Source organism: Haliotis cracherodii, unplaced genomic scaffold, assembly GCF_022045235.1.
Source record: "Haliotis cracherodii isolate W230 unplaced genomic scaffold, xgHalCrac1.p SCAF_17, whole genome shotgun sequence".
NCBI classification, from domain to species: domain Eukaryota; kingdom Metazoa; phylum Mollusca; class Gastropoda; order Lepetellida; family Haliotidae; genus Haliotis; species Haliotis cracherodii.
Window position 1 is genome coordinate 6,916,633 of NW_027266272.1, and position 6,002 is coordinate 6,922,634.

Sequence of the window (6,002 nt, forward strand, 5' to 3'; positions counted from 1 at the left end):
AGCAGTTTTCTAACATGTCCGACAGTACTTTAGTTGTTTGGTGTTTAACTCTGCGCTTGGCAATACTCCAGCTCTATGACGTTGGTCTGTAAATAATAAACTCTGGATCAGATCAACCAAGTCAGCGAGTCTTACCACTTGATCCCGTTAGTCGCCTCATACGACAAACATAGTCATGTCTTATGGCAAGCATGGGTTACTGAAGACCTTTTCTACCCTGGATCTTCACGGGTCCAATCACGACAAAGCTGAATGTTATTGAAGCAACAATGTATACCACTCAAACTAATTAGACATTTTTGGACAATGTGGCATGAAAATCTGCACTTGGAGTGAAGAAGACAAAACACTGACTACAGTGAGAAAATATTTTATTTTTCAAATCAACACAGTCATCCTCAAAATCATATACGCATCAATTTTCTTATCACATTACAGGTTCACATCTTTGGTAGCTTAATCTGTAAAAGTTTTGCTCTGTCTCTGAACCATGAACTGTTTGTTTAAACATGTTTGTGAACCTTGCAGTTTCATAATACGGTTTTAGGTTTGTGCTTAAAACTTTATAGGCATCTAGAAAATGCACTCTCAGTCAATTTAAGTAAATATGCATTAGAGAGATACTGCAGATTGTAATGCAGCTATTCATTGCAATCATGGGTTCCATGCACTTGATTAAGACAAACAATATTACATAAACTGACAGGATTATTTTCACTTAGATGGAAGAAACATAGTATCATGACATTGATTCGTACATATCATTTGCAACAATTCACACAAATATATTCAATGAAATTTTGATTATTTAAGGAAGAATGAATAGTATTGTATAAGCTTAAGATATATCTTGAAGATACCTCGCACTTTGAATATCAAGATGGCTGAATGTGAAAGCAAAATGGAACTGATTGTCTCCCTTTATCCCAAGTTATCTCCCTTGTGAACCAAACTTGCATTATTATATTAACAATATATGCATGCTAATGCATTCCAATTGTTGTGAACAATATATTTTAGTACCAATTCATTTCTGAAAGGTATTTCATCAAAAACCACAATACCTGATCACGTAAAACATTTTCATGCGAACATCAAAAGCATACACACCGAGCACTAGGATGTCGTTCATAATATGTACAGTAATCTTTCGCTTATTCAACCACCATACATACAAGCATACATATATCCTCTCACTGTAACAAATACAAGTGTTTTTTTGTCACCATGTTGAATCTTCTGTCATGTAATGTGATTATTGAGTTTGTACAAAGTGTATTTACACAATATATAACAAAGCTGGATTATTTCGTAATGTTTCAGGAGAAGAGATGATGTTTGAGTTTCCACAGAGAAAAACCTCTCTGAAAAATGTCATTACTTAACATGCTTAGCTACTGGTCATTTATTAAATGGGTGGGATGGGGGTTGATAAGGGTCATAAAGAGTGAGTGAGTTGGGCTTAACACCGCTTTTAACAGTATTCCAGTTATATCACAGCGTGTCAGCTTAATGTGGGAGGAAAGCCCGAAGTGATGCAGGTCTCAGACGTTTACCACTTCGGTGAAACCCTTGAGCACGGGTATGGTGCTGACAAACCTCAAAACATAATCGGGGTGAACCTGGATTCGAACCAACAATCATAGGTTTCTGGTGTGCCAAGGGGACGCAACTCTGCACAGCGAATTGCGGCCCCTGAGATGACTGGGCCACCCCAGGGTCATAAAGAAATGACAGTAAGAGGGGGTTCGCCATATTAATCACAACAGGGGGGGGGGGGTGGGGGGTGGGGGGCGGGGAGATGAGGCATGAAAGAAAATGACCCAGTTCTATTGTTTCAAATATAAAAATTTAGATATTCCAACATTTCTTTGAGAGGCATTTAGAGAGTGAATGAGTATGGTTTTACGCCAATTTTAGCAATATTCCAGCAATATCACGGCGGGGGACACCAGAAATGGGCTTCATACATTGTACCCATAAGGGGAATCGCCCCGAGGCATTTGAACTCGAAGTAAGGATAAGATCGTTCCTAATTGTAATGATATTGTTCATCCATATATCTTATCCTTATCTATTTGTGTAGTGTGTTTTGAGAGGGGTGTAGTGGAAAAATGTATTTGGGGGTCCATGATAAAATGTAACATCAAATGGGGGCTGTATCCGCCAAATATGATACAGTGCTAAGACCAAGGCCCCTGCCACCCAAGACCACCATAATAAATGACCAGTCGTTGAAAGAGTCCAAAACAACTACAGCTTGAGCATGTCCTGAATGTTCTATGGAAACAAAGTACAGATACCTTTGGCAGTGACAATTTACAAAATATGACAGTTTTACTGAAAACAAGAAAAGAACAACATTTCATACTTTGGTTTGACAAACAAAATTCACAATTCTTTGAGCCTGTAGTATAGTAGAAACAACTTAGTTAATATTTTCCAAAGTTAATACCGGGATGAAAGTATGTCTACCAATAAATCTGCAGAACAAAACAGTGAAAATCTGATTTCTGGTATCAATGTTTTACTGAACATTTTGTAATGACATGTACAGCTCGTCTCAAATGAAGTAATGGGTTCAACATATGGTATCTACCCCTGAGGGGAGTCAAACCAGTTCCTCTCAACAAGGAAACACCACAACCACCCTGCTACCCTCTGTCCCTTCATCATTCAACCCATCTTGTCAGAACCCCACCAGAAACTCAACACATGACTGATGATGAATCATTGCGAACTTAATATTCTGGACGTAAAAAAAGACATGATATTTAATGATATATACAGATATATACAGAGATTACGTCTGCACCAATGATATATTCCATACGAATAGTTCTCACACAATGTTATGATGGCGAAATAAATTACATGATCTATGGCCATGCCCATTAGAGCAGAGATGACAGTATCGTAGTGCTTGTGAATCCTCCAACTGTTTAGTCACATGTCGTGTTACCACGGGGAGAAGCAGGTACTTATTTCAAGTCTAGCTTGAGATGGAGTGCCCAGAATACCACAGGTACTGAAGCTTGCCTTCACTAGACAACAAAACTTTGATGACGCAGTCCTAAACCATCTTTCCGAGGCAAACGTGTCCACTAGCCTCTATCAAAGCGTAGTTTCTACCCTAGCAACATCAAGGCCACTTTTCTTGGCTCGATCCTGGCACCACCTCGCGTAGATCACAAGTTGTGCCCCTTGCAATGAAAAAGCAATATCCAATCAGATCGCTGTTCTTATCTCGTAAAGCTTCACAAAGATGGCGACTAGCATAGGCGACAACCTAGTTGACCAGATAACAAAAACATTCATGATTTCATCCCTGGCACAAGAACACAGGCAATAGTTGCGGTCTTTTAAAGATGAAAAAGACATATTCGTGTCAACAAAGACAGGCAGCGTCAAATCACTTTTATACGAAGGTGTACCAGTCGTGTATGTTGATATTGTAAAACGTCTCTCATTAGACTATTAACGTGCGATAGTCCAATCATATTTAGCACAGGAAAGTGGGCTTGATGTGGCAAGGGTGAAACAAGACTTTGATAAAAAGACTAGTGGACGCTCTTGCCTCGGGAAGACGAAACATTAGCTGTATTGTCGGAACCAAGGTGACCAGGATGACATCAGGGAAAGAATACATTTTGATCCCGATGTGCCAAAGGGCACCCATAATGTTTAGGTGTGCCCTTTGGAACTTAAATGTGACAACCAGAATAACACTACCTGTATATACCCATCTTCGATCCAGGTGAAGGTCATTTTACATCAGCTAGTTATATAAAAAAGCCGTGTTGTCGACTTTATTTTTATTAAGATCAGTTGCTGGATCCCTAGGATTTTTTTTATGAATAATACTATTCATTATGTATTTATTAATACTCAAAAGAACACCCAATTACCGTAGTTTTGGCATGACAAATTCACGACAGAAATATGAAAGAATTAGGTCTTCATGATTGAGTATGGTCTTAAGCTGCTTTTAGCAATATTCCAGCAATATCACGGTGGGGACACCAGAAATGAGCTTCACATATTGTACCCATGTCGGGAATCGAACCCGGGTCTTCGGCGTGAATGAGAGAACGCTTTAATCACTAGGCTACCCGACCACCCCTCAGGTCTTCTTTTGACTAGTATATGTTCACTTTCCATGTGGATATCAAGCTTACTTGTATGAAAATACAGTTATCACTGACTTAATATAATTAACATTTTTGTTAAAATATGTGATTTCTAAGTGTGCCCTTAAGGCTTCAGGAACTGCCATTCTCACTCTCCACAAGGAATATCTCCTTATATAACTCAGAACCTCCTGTTCAATATGACACTTGAAGTTTGCATCATGCAAGTCCAACTTTACCAAACATGTTCTACAAAAACAATATTAACACTGACAACTATTTTGAAGGAGATGAATTTTTACGACAGACGAATCCCTGTGACCTAAGCCCGAAATGTGAGCTAACAAGTGCCCAGTTTGACATCTAACCATAAAAAAATAGTTATTGCTGGATTGAATTTAATCACAAAACTTATACTGACTCCGAGCCAACCAGTCCTTATTTTAGCCCCTTAATGCCGAGCGCCAGACAGGGTAACAACACGTACCATCTTTTGGTATGACGTGGCCGGGGATCGTACCCCGGACCTGCCGCTCTCCAGGCTGACACAAAACTTAAGGACACCTCCTAGTTTGTTTGTGTTCCCTGCACAACTTCATGAACCTTGTACTGTGTAACCCCCCCCCCCCCCCCCCCCCCCCCCCCACCTGCCTCTATAGGGTATTGTAAATATGACACAGTATGTAACAGGCGTGTCTAGCAATAAAATGTACACTTTTCCCCTTCGTTTCTTATCATTACATCTAACAGATTTTAAAAATACAGATCTCAGAAAGTCTGATGCTCAGACCAGCAGACATCTTTATTAAACAAAAGATGAATTGGAACAACCAGGAATCAGAGTCATCTTGTCAGAGACACAAAGAGGGAATTAATTCCCATGTTGCAGCAGGAAGCGTATTGCTAATGGCAAAAGTGATTTGGAGTGGGGCTCAACACTGAAGTTATGACATCGTTGCCTCGTCACATTGTTGTGTGACGTCATAGCATTGTGACGCCATCAATGGAATGTCGCTACAAGTTAGAAATTGAGGAAACGTGAAAGTATTTATCCATTTACTCAAACACGTGCACATTAACCTATAGAAAGGGCATGCATACTATACCCTTCTTTTTTATAAATAAATCCAGCAGTTTTTAAAGGTACCTATCCTAGAATACTCTGAAATCAGTTTAGTGGATATCCTTATAAAATTATTATCAGCATGAACAAAACCAGCTTGCAATGACTGAAATTGAGCATTAACCCCTCGCATTCGTAGCCTCTTACGACAAGCGTAGTTACAACAAGCATAGTTACGACGAGCATGGGTTGCTGAAGACCTATTCTCACTCTGTCCACTGTTAAATAATTTTATGGTTTACAAATATTTGTTAAGATGTTAGCTTGGGTCCATTGAAATAAACATTAATTTAAGTAGCTCAATACCTTCTAATTTCGTTGTCACGAATGTCCTTGGGTTGGTCAGTTAAGTGGCCAAACCCCCCAAAATGCTAATACTGCACTGTGTTGGATGTTCAGTGTTTTCAGAGTAATACATAAGGCTAAAAAGCTAAGTCTTGGTTCTCAGGCGCCGCCCTCATCATCATAAAGTCTGCTGCATTTTTCGTTTTTATTTCCATTTTCAAACAAATTAAAAAATCCTAATACTTTAAAACAATGAGATCCAAAATAGCACAGTTACTTCCCTTTACATGTGCACTGCTTAACTGCGCATCTCTTGCTATGGTCATGGCAGCAATAGGGGTTTGTATGCTTGTTTATGTAGGAAGGCCCTTTCCCAGGATGATGGTGGACAATTGTTTATTTAGTTACATACTAGCTTTTACAAGCAAAAAATCCCAAACCAAACCGCCAGCCTGCACTATATT